We start from the raw sequence: 12,042 nt of genomic DNA on the forward strand, positions 1-12,042 counted from the left end.
GGCACAATCCGGTACTGGCTTGGAGGAGATCAAGCGTTTTCCATGGCACCTTATTGGAAGAAGATTTGTTAAGGGCCATGAAGCGTCTGCGCCATGTGGAAAGAGATGTAGATTCCAACAGGTTCTCGGAGTGAAGCTGTTGGAGTAGAAGTGATTTTGCAGTTCAAGAAGGCTCCGGTAGTAATAAAATTGCCGCCTAGGTAGCCACTCTCTTAGGCAGCCATTCTTCTGGGGCTTAATCCACGCCCCATCCCTACAATTTACAGGTTTCTAATTTTCTATATATGTATTTCTGTATGAAGAAACGATCGTTCATTCTCTGTTAGTTAGAAACAGCTTTTCGTACAAAGGAAATGAAAAGGGAGACTATAAAGTCTCAAGAGGCAGGATGCGCATAAGAAACAGATCTTGTTTCACCATCAACTGGGACCGAAACAAATCTCATATCTTCAAAAAAATAAAGAGACTCCTATTTTGGATCATAAAGCTTAATGGTACAATTACAATTCGCTTAGCACTTTATCCAGAAGAAAACAAGCATTGGCAAAGCCAAAAGGTCTCACTTATATAAGATCTATTGGCCTGATCAATGGTTAGGTCGAAGCACGACCTGCATTCAATGCGTAAGCATTGATTGCAGTGTGCTTCGACAACTATTGCTACCCGTTTTTGGGAATGTGGACAGGAGAGGGTGCACGAGCGCAGATGTGCTCAGTTTTGACCTCGTGAGCGCGCACGGCGCCGTGCCCCTCTCCTGCCTCATTCCCTTGCGCAAACACTCTACACTCACGCATGCGCACATACACAGCCATACACAGGCACACACACACTGCATACACACACGCAAACCCACGCGCACACACACAGACACACGCACAGACACATTCGAACACACACAGACACACGCGCGTCCACACCCCCTCCCCAACCCCCACCCCCACCACTTACCGGGCTCTTTCGGCGTGTTCAGTGTCTCATCTACGGCAGCGCTGGTACCAGGGGGCAGGACTTCACTTCCGGGGCTCCCTCCAGCACCTGGGAGCCCCGGGCTGCGGAGAGGCCATCAGTCGGCCGGCTCCACTTCTTCCTCGGCGGCGGCGGGCGGGACTTCCTGCCGGATTGCAGGCCCCGCCCCCGTCTCAGGCAAAAGTGCCTGACTTCCGTTTTTTTTATTGGCTATGAGGCCATCAAGAGGCTTCGTTGATGTCAGTAGCCGGAAGATCCTGGTGCCCCATGTGAACTGGATAGCTGCTGGCGGGTAGATTTCCCTAAGGCGGGCTCACTTAAATTCGAACAGGTCTGTATTATTTTTACTTTCTCTTTGTCTGGTGGGTTGGGCTGGAGGCTGGAGCAGTATTCTTTAAGCACAATCATTTAGCGGCACCTTTGTGCTCGTAGGTTTCCTTAAACATGCGGACAAGGAGGGCTGACTGAGGTGCGTTGTCACTCAGTTCCCTGGACAACTCCCGCAAGTCCTGTCTGACCGGATTCTAAGCTATGGCTGCCTGGCAGCAGCACAGCAGGCATTAAAGCTGACCTCACAGATAAAGCTGCTACAAAAACTGTTTACACAAATGCCCCTCACGAGCAGTTCTCTGTTAAATATCGCACTGTGTATCAGTGTTCAAGAAGCCCCCGCCAAAGCAAATGTGCTGGCGTTTAAAGTGCATTCCAGCCTACCTACGGCTTCCTAAAAATGGAAGGCTGATTTATAAAAAACAGGCACCAGTGGGGTGATTAATAGCGCGCGAAATAATGCCTACAAAGGTGGAAGGAGGGAAATCGAGAGCGAGTATACAGTAGTATCAAAATGAATGAATGAAAAATACAAGATCTGAAGAAGACACCAGTATTGTAATGATACTTGGAGTACTCTTTAGGATGTATACAATTTATGCATCTGTGCACCATCACATCATTACAGCCCCCATTTGGAGGCGGAACTCTGGATAAGAGCGTAAGAATATTTATCTTCATATGAGCTTCGTCTAAAGGCAGTCCAGTATATTGTTTATGGCGATAAACAATACATTCATATCAACCTTTGGTGTCAATGGAATATTCAAGATTTGAAAGAGACATAAGTATTGTAATGATACTTCTCAAGATTCAAATAATTGAGGCATTTGTGTATCATTACATCTTTATTGCTTTTGAGGCATAAGTTAGGAGAAGAGCGCGAAAATAATTATATTCGCATGTGCATCGTCTAAATGCAATACATGACTACTAATCTCCTGCCATTAAAAAGCGAGAAATACCGTTATATATGTATTTACTTTTTTATGGCGATACATAACATATATCTATGTCAACCTCCGGTGTCAGTGAAAGTTCGATAGTTATACTGCATACTACAAGATGGTGCCCATGTTAAGTCCGGTTTCTATCGTTGATGGAATTTGCACCGCGTCCTCTCGCGATACTTCGTAGCGTTCGACTTAGCAGGAAGAGGGCGCCGAGTATTTAAAAGCCGTCAACAAACATGCGGCTTGCTTCGAACTAAATTTCGCAAAGACACAACGGGTTGAAGAACCATGGAGGAGTAATAAGAGAGAAGGTAAGAGGTAGTGACAAATGGGAAGGGGTCGCGTGTTGATGGAACTACGGTAAAAATAGTCGGAGTCTGCGGACTGGTAGTGAGGCAGTGAGACCTTCAGTTGCCGGGTCTCTGAGTTTTGACTCCAGGGTTGGGCGCTGACAAATGGGAATGGGTCGCGTGTTGATCGATATACGGTAATAGTAATCGGAGTCTGCTGAGCCCTCTATAATAGCAGTGAGATAGTGAGAACGTGGGACTTCCATTTGCAGGGTCTCTTGGAGGTTGACCATGGGGTTGGGCTCATACAATGCCGATTTGTTTAAACACAGTGATTGAGATGCAAATAGTATTCGTGAAATAAGCTTAACTCATCACTAAGAGGATAGAAGTTGCTTATATCTAAAAAACGGCAGTACTATGTATAATACCCCTTATTCGAATATATGGCATTAAAGGCTATGGATTATTGATATGCGTATACATATCCTCTTATAGGTACTGCATAACAGATTCCTTGGGACAACCACGGGTGAAAAATCAAAACGATCCACAGCGCAGATACAAATAAGGGGAACCTGAAAGGACGCCATTTTCAAGGTCAGTTGAATGAATAGTGGTGTTGAACGAATCACTAGAGAATACCCTAATTTCGTATATGGCAATGAAGGATATTCATGTGTACTCACGTATCCCTCCCTAGGTATTGCAAAGGAGATTAAAGTGGACCACCGTGAGTGACTTTCAAAAGTATTTACAGCACAGATACAATTAAAGGAAATTCATAAGGGCGCCACCCTAAAGGTCAGTATAGTTAACAGCTGTGATGTAAAAATCATAAGAGGATACCCTAGTATATGAGAGAGAATAAATTACAACATCATTTATTTTCCCATGCATAGGATAACATTATCGTTGGATATCGGAAAATTGGAGTGAATCCTTGGCCCTTACACAATATGCGGACCTCTATCAGTGTGCATTAGTAGGTAAAATGAGGCTATTAGAAATCTTGCTACTTACAATCTTCTGATAGAAGAACGCTAATAGTGGTTCCTTTTTATATCTTTTTCATCATAGGAACCACTGACACACAAAAAACTTTTCAACCTTTAATACGGATAACTTGGTATCTCTAGTGACATCATAGGGATATTGGAATACCAATTCTTCTCAACACAAACTGGTTAGTAGAAGTAGAAGTGAAAACTAGGATGACCATATGCAATAATCCTGTTTGCATAAACTACTTTGCAGAGCGAACCTTTAATTTTTGAGTCTGCACCTATGACCTTGACTTGATGGGATATACTACTGTCACTTCCTTATCCGGGTGGTTGTGGGCTGGATTAATGTGGACCAGACAATTTGATTAAAATGAAAAAAAAAAATTAGATTTGAACTTACTTGTATGATAGTACACTGTGCTGATATTCTGTATATGTATTCGTAGGTCCCCTGGAGTCCACAGGTGTGATATCTTACAAGGTCCTGAAGAAGGTGGTTTTCGAACAACTACTAAATCCACCGAAACGCGCGTAGACCATTCTAGTGCTGGGTCTCATATACCTTTATAGAGACATCTTGAGTACCTAGTTGGGATATAGTTGGTATTGATGTTGTGAGAGTGGGAATAGGAGTATGAGAGTTGTGATGTATGAATGAAGTGATCCAAGGGGACTTAATGATATTAGGTGTGTTTTGTATATAATTGTTTTAGCAAATATATGAAGTAGTAGAGAAATATATGTATCAAGGAACACATGCACTGTAGAACTGATGTTTACTGCCTGTCACATGTTAAATTAACTGAATATAAAGAAAAAAGAAATGATAGACAAAAAATAAGAAAAAATAATTAAGAAATTTTTGATACAAATAAAAATGAGTTTTTGAGATAAAATGTTGTGTTCTTAAAGTGTACTTTTTTGAATTGAATAGTGTAATAATGTGAACTAAATTCTTTATGCAAATAATTTGGTCAATGAGGGAAAATTTTGATACTACTGTATACTCCTTCTCCTCTTTTTTCCCTGACCCCACGGTCTTATAGAGGAGGTCCCTTAATACTGCATCGGGAAATCGAGAGCGGACTTAATTAAAAAAAATAATAATAACAAAGTTCACCTGGAATAAAGGTTTTCAGGTGCCACAAATACCGGGCGACTAGAAGAGTTATGCGTGTATTCTATAAGTTGTTGATGCTTCAAAAAGTTTAAAGAGCTCTGACGTGGCTTGAAGAGGGCGTGTGTTGATGATATGTAAAATGCCTAAATGGACCATTGTAAATAGGTATTTTATACTGCTAAGTGTGTTCACTCAGATAGTCCTAACTCCTGTTTTAGTCTGGCGCATCTTAAGGTATTTCAGTTATGTTGGGCCAATATTTAATTTGAAACACTACTTGACTTTACATTCTTTTAATATTACAGTCGATGTATATGTTTAGTTTGTTTATTTATTGCTCTAGCTACGTACGGGCCAGGCGTCTGAATGTTGCTAATGAAGGCATGGCCTCCCGGGGGTGTCTGGCGCGCTCCTTGCAGCCTCAGTCCTGGCAAGAAGGCTTGTTGAAAGGAGATTTAAGGGTTAGCTGTTGCCTTTGGCAACCTTGCCTCGTTCAATGAGGAGAAACAACACCAGGCGCAGAGAGAAGTGTGAGACCGGGTGAAGTAGCACAGCGTCGCCGAGCTCAGCCCCGAGGGATGCGCAGGACACGCGGCGTCTGAGGATCCCCGCGAGCTGCTGCCTGGTGGTTGGACCCTCCGCTGAAGCATCGCACCTGCGGCACAGCAACCAATAGGGTGGGCAATCCTACACTCTCTTTCAGTATATTGAGCAGGCGACTACATTAATATTGAGGAATGTGCCACTCCGCTCTGCTCCGGAGGGGGCGTTGGATGCTCTGGCGCGTTAGTGGGAACAGAGGCAGCGAGAAAGTCTGATAAACTTTAAATCGAGTTTTAACAGTGTGTAGATGCTGGGCTGGTCAGGCGACTGCCTTTCTTACGTGGTTTGAGATGTGTGCTGCCTGAGACACGGAGGTTGCTCTCCCTCACGGGCCAAAAGAAAATGTTTTTGTGTCCTGGAGGGTTTGTGGACAGGTGGGTGGGTGGACTGGGTGTTGGGGTAGTGTAAAAGAATGGGAAGAAGCTTTCAGGGGCATGCTCCCTACATTGGCCTCAAGGTCACACGACGTGCCTTTTAGTAGTGCCTGTGACCTGCAGAGCCCCCCCCCACCACACACACTGTCCCCCTAATAGTACGAACGTTTATCTCTCGCAAGGCGACTATAACGTCATCCAAGTGCCAACAAGGTGTTCATTTATTCATTTGTTTGGCCAGCTACATCAGGAAAACAAAGGAATGTTAGGACTTGTTGGAAGTGGTTTCAGGAGGCGGCAGCAGGTAGCACCGAGGCTGTAATGATAACAAATAATTTATAGCACCCATATAACCAATACTCTTTAGGCACATAATTGAATAAGTGGCAACCATAGTGAGGCAACCTATTATATCAGTCTAAAACAGAAAGCTTGACAGAACAAGCATTTGCAATGCAATAGGTCTCGCATTTGCGAGAGTTTGAGCTATTAACATTGTAAATGACAATTCCTTTCATTTATGTTTTAAAAACCAAAACATAAATAAAAGGCATTGTAATTAACAATGCCAATAGCTCAAACTCCTGTAAATGCGAGACCTATTGCATTGCAAATGCTTGTTTTAGTCATGCTGCTCAGCGCATCCAATGTGCAAAATGGCTGATAATATGGGTAAAAAAGTGCTATGACGATGCCACTGTTGCCCGCTGCTTCCTTGTGGCACTTTGTTTCCTTAGTAGATGGAAGTAAGCAAAAAGGATGTGGGAGGGTTGGGAGAGAAGGGGGTAACCAAGAATGCTGCAGGATGGTGTGGGAGACGCAGGGAGGTGGTAGAGAGGGCCTGCAAACACATGGAGTGCCAGAGCACAGCCAGATGAAGGACACTGGCCGTAGACAGGAATCAGTACTTGGTCCATGCTTCTTGGTACCCGACAAACAAAGGGAAGCAAGGCAACACCTCAGGAAGATAGGATTATGTCACCACAAAGCATCAATTTTTAAAAAGTACCATAATGAAGAAAGCATTGTAAACACAAATAATTATAACACATTGTATATTAGGTTACCATAAAGAAATTTAGACTTGCATATAAAGAATTTTTATTTATCATTAAAAATGTGTTGAGACAACAATTAAGGTGAGGGTGTTAAGGGCAAGGATTGTTACTTGTCATATAGTTAGGTAAGGAAAGTGTATTTTTTGGGGTTGGTTGAGGATAGGGGGACTGTGATGGCTGAGGTAAACTGAAATGCATTAGCTTCATGAAATAATTAGTATCAGATGTTTGTTAGAGTCATAGAATGTCAACTGACATTAGAACTATTTAAAGTGAGTGAGAGTAGAAAACATCTACATATTGAACTAGATTCTTCAAACCACAAATGGTGACGAAGCTGTATGGAATTTCGAACTTGAGCAGACACATGCAAATACCAAAAGAAAATGACAACTACATTCTAAAATGTCCATTCTAAAATACAGAAAATGGCTGAACGCTGCAGAAATGAGCAACATGGTTTAGACACAAGATTCTAACCCCCCCCCCCCACATGTAGAAGATGTAATTTACACTTCGTACAATGCCAGGAATGCAGACCCCCAGCATATCAAAGCAAAGACAGAAGAGCCTCAAAACATGTTCGCGAGATGTCTAAAAATGCAGGAAACATCCAAACATCTGGTGATCTCTGACCTGTAAAATTCCACAATATTTACTTGGCAATTTTGGCTCGAACATTTAGGCAGGTATGATAAGCACATGAAATGCAATCTCACCTATGCAGTCAGGCAGGGCCCCTTACTCCATAGAAACCTGAAACAAACAAAAAGATAAAGATCTTCTGTAATGTTGGTAAAAAGACACAAGGTGCTCTAAAAATACCATAGTGGAAGGCGCGAAATCCAGATGGAAATCAGCCTACACCCTCGCCTCCTTCAGAAAACGTGAGCTGTTCTACCATCCTGATAATAGTGTTCTTCGGGTTCTTGGAGCATAAGGATGCATCTGTTTGCATTATAGTTAGCTCACTGAATCCAGAGGCAAGGAGAAACTTTGGTATTTTTGGAGCTCAAGCGCAGACTTTTATGTAGCTGAAAAACCATGTGTCTTATTGAATCAGAGCTTGCAAAACAGGGACTTGCATCAGCACAAGCAGGGAAGAGATATACATGAGGGAGATGACTGGAAAACACTTGTACTATCTGTGAGCGCTTACACAAAAGAAAACAAGCATTGAAAATGCAATAGGTATTGCCTTTAAGTTAAAGCCATTTGCTTTGCTAATGGTATTATATAGCAAAGCAAATGGCTTTAACTTAATTAAAGTCGAGACATTTACACTCAGAGGAGCTATTTCTGTCCAAGACTGTGAAATTAGTGAGATATATCTGTGCGAGGCTACAAAAATAGGATCTGTGAAAAACAAAAGGCGAAGCAGCATCGTGCTAGTCTTTTACATTTGCATAAACAGTTTATATGCAACTGGACGATAAAGCATGGTAAGTAACACCTTAATACTTTTAGAAGATTCACGGACCCCCAAGCATGCCAGCGGGTTCAATACCAGGGGTGCTGCTCATTCTTACCGCTACAACATGTGAGACTCGGTACAGGGGTATGAGATGCTACAGAAATACAAGTACAGTCCCGGAAGTGCATAGCTTCAATGGAAATCCCAGTAAAATGTTGACACACATGACAATGAGATTCAAATGCCATCTGGGATGAACTACAGTAAAGCCGGGCTACATTCGTCACCACCGCGCAAGTTCCCAGATCCCCCCCGTACCGCGCAGTTTACCTTTACCGTGGGGGCGTGCTCACGACCCGCTTCTCTCTCTCCGGGCTACAGACAGTACCAGAGCCCCCTCGCCATCCAGTCCTGCAGTCTGCAGACAATCCACCCAAACACCCCACAATCCCACATGCACATGTGTCCCAGGTGGCCACGAACCGCTCTAAAATGGAAACACGCAGAGGGCTGGCAGTTCACCGGCTCCAGGTTGGGGGCGAGCTGGGTTCAACAGGTTTGTCCGGGCAAGATTAATGTAATCTGTTTTTTCTGGAAGAAATTCCAATCACACACTGATTTGTTATGAGGTGTTTATAGTATTATGAGCACTCTAACCATAAGAGTGATTGTAAGAGAGCAGCCAACACGTGTTTTGCCCCATTACATGGCCATCCGGCCCGGGGTTTCTTCAGGGCGTGTCATACCTTATGTAAGTCAATCAAAGTCGATTTCAAAAGGTCAATCGGATTCTGTTGGGGAGAAGGGGCGGGCAAAAAATAACTACACGGTTCGTTAAAAGAGAGCTCTGTGGGATCAATTCAGGAAAGTGAACCTCAGAGTGAGGCTTACCTTAAGGCGCTGGACAAGCGGCAGCATGGCGTGTGTGTGTGTGTGTACGGGTTCTCTCCTCCCCAAGTGCGGCTCTGCACTGAAGGCATGCTCTTCCCTCCCTCCCTGCAGGAGCCTCTCGGGGGAGGAAGGGAAAGCGAAAGCACGTAGAGGGAGGGAAAGCAAAATTACAACTGATTTCCCGAGTGCAGACGACATGCTTATATCCTCCGCAGCGAGTTAATACAATGGCGAGGTGCTCTATCACAAACATAAAATCAATGTGAGCTACGACACAGCCAAACTCCGGACTCGTCGCCCGCAGGCATTTCTGAGGGTGAACAATACTGAGAAACGGCTGGGCAATGCGGGCCGGTCAGGGGAATGCATTCAAAAGAAATGGGGTTGTTAATGCGGGACAAATTACCATTGAGAGTAAATAGCAAGCACAATTATTGGTGGCACAGAGGACAACGAGACACCCTGAGACAGAAGTGCATTAAAATTCAAACAAGCGCGGACCTAGGAAACACCGTAAAGAAAGTGAACCGAAGCGCCGTGCCCGTATAGCAAACGCGTGCACATCTCTTGTCCGGGCGCGCGAAGGCACGGCAAAGAGGAGTTTAAGTGGCAGCAGTAAAACTGAAAGCTAAATCAAGGGTGCGATGGGAGCATGTGAAAGCTAACATCGCTAGAGAGGAGATGCCAGAGAGGAGAAGCCATGTACGTGCCTGTCCGGGCGCGCACATGTTTTGTCTCCCTTTGTGCACCAAACCGACAACAATAGTCTCGCCAAGGCGACGCAGAGCATTCGCTGCATTCGTTAGGCGAGACCTAAAAAGTAGCTCACTAATACAGACACCAAGCAAACAACACACATGGCAAATAGGCAGTGATCTGTGAGAGACAAACTCAAGGTCGAGAAGATGGGACACGACTAAAAAGCAGTCAAATAAGAGTAACAAGGAAAACCAACCAGCAGTAAGCACAGGGAGGACTTCAAGTCCCTCTATGTACAAGGCAAATTACAATATGCCTTGTAAGACAGTCCAAGATAATTTCCCTGTTTAGCGAGGCCTCCTGGTTGCACCAAATGGAACCCCTAAGTATCAGAGGCCAGTTCAATAGTGTCCACTGCTTACGGCAGGCCCAATTCCTCATAAATAGCATAGTGAGGAGACACGAATAGCACTTCAAGCATACGTCTGCAGATCCCGTTTTCCTCAGCCTGTTTTTATTTGACGACATTATACCCCCACAATGAAGAACAATAAATGAGGATCAGCCCACACTTCTTGATATAGATCTCAACAATAGCCGCCACTGGCTTACTTCCTATATTTGACGCCAAACTAAAAAGAAACCCAGCGGAATTACAAAAAACTTCAGGCATTTCTGTTTTAGAAAGGGAGCCAAGACCCTCGTGAGTCAAAGGTGACCCCCAAATACTGAAATTCACGAGTTGGTCCCAGAATGATACCCTGTAATGCAAAACAAAACAATTTTCCATTTGTTCGACCACAGGGCATTACAAACGTTTTGGAAAGGTTTGTGTCATTCCAAACTCTTCATAAAATCAACAAAATAATCCATTAAAGCCTGCAGGCCGTTCAGTGTTCAGGACATTAAGATGGCATGATCTGCATACAGGAGAACTGAGCCACGCCTTCCCTTCATTGTCGGCTGGTCCCCATCCCTGGCCTCAGAGCCACCTCCAGGCCGTTAAGATACAAAAGAATCAGGATTGCGGCAAGGATGTAGCCCTGCCGAACCCCACGTCTCAGACGTAAACTCTTTGTGCAGTCACCATTCTGCCCAAATCTAATGCAGGCACTTCGTTCATAGTAATTGTAATTGCATTTATATAGTGCTGACTACTCCTGACGAGGCATTGAAGCGCTTTTCGGCAAGTAGCACACCACTTCGGAACCCAAAAAGGATTAGTGGTGAATTAGTATAGGGAAATATTAAATTAATTTTAGTGGTGGACATGTGAGTCTGTTATTTCGATTGAAAAAGGATATTGTAGGGATACAAGAGGGAAGGGTTTGCATTTATATAGCCCTCTGTACCCCTGATGAGGCGTCAAAGCGCTATTCAGCGAGTAACACGTTACGCCGGAAGCCAAACAGGATTAGTGGTAAATTAATCTAAGGAAAATATTAAATTAATTTGAGCTGTAGACATGTGAGTCTGTAAGTTGGATTGGAAAGGATAGTGGAGGCATAAAAGAGGAAAGTATTTATTATTTGGAACCATAGCAGCAGGATAAGGTTTGGGATGGTGGAAGAGTCATAGGGAAGGGTTAAGAAAAGCTGGTTTGGGAGATCTGAATAGTAAAAAAGGTTTGAGATGATACAAGGATGGGTAGAGGTGGTGAGGGTCTAGAAAGGGTTTTTTTGGGGGATTATAGTAAATATATATTTACAGTCAGAAAGTGGAGTTACAGGATACATTGAGAGAGGTATAGGGTAAGATATAGGGTAGTGCATTGGAGATGTTGAATTGGGGTAAAGTAATAAATATAAAGATACAGAACTACATGGAAGGTATATCTGTATGAGGAAGGTAATATATGTAGCTTTAAGCTGTATTTAATAAACTCGGACTTAAGTGTTTCTGTACTTTAAGCTAATTTATTTGTTTATAAATTCAATAGTGAAGCAATTGTAGATGACTAGTTATGATGAAAATGTTCTTAACTATGCAGGGACATATACATACATGTTAAACATATAATAACATAACCAAAAGTAATATGTATATTTGTTATGCAGAACTAACGAATATCTATATATTTATAAACATGATTATTATACATATTTATACAAAAGAATACACATATCCAGGTACACATATATAATCTAAATAACTGCTTATAAACACAAGGCTATCCTGTATGTTTATGTTTGAGTAAATGTAAATGTAAATGTAGTTGAGCTTATATAGCGCACAGCTACCCACAGTGGGTTTCCCGGCGCTTGCTTAGGCAACCCTTCCTGGTATTCCCCTGTGAGATAGCAGGGTATCCACAAGGTGAAAGTCAGGCATCCCGCC

At 43.2% G+C, this 12,042-nt stretch overlaps 1 protein-coding gene across 2 annotated transcripts in view; it reads right to left on the reverse strand.

Annotated features, from left to right (window-relative positions):
• Positions 1-12,042, reverse strand: part of TLN2 (talin 2) — a 1,508,116-nt gene that overhangs the window by 1,148,001 nt on the left and 348,073 nt on the right. For both annotated transcript variants that reach the window (XM_078684194.1, XM_078684193.1), the window contains exon 3: positions 7,421-7,457. The gene's annotated coding sequence lies outside the window, so the exon portion shown is untranslated. The remainder of the gene's footprint in view (positions 1-7,420; positions 7,458-12,042) is intronic.

The sequence above is a fragment of the Lissotriton helveticus genome, chromosome 3_2 (genome assembly GCF_964261635.1).
Source record: "Lissotriton helveticus chromosome 3_2, aLisHel1.1, whole genome shotgun sequence".
Lineage (NCBI taxonomy): Eukaryota > Metazoa > Chordata > Amphibia > Caudata > Salamandridae > Lissotriton > Lissotriton helveticus.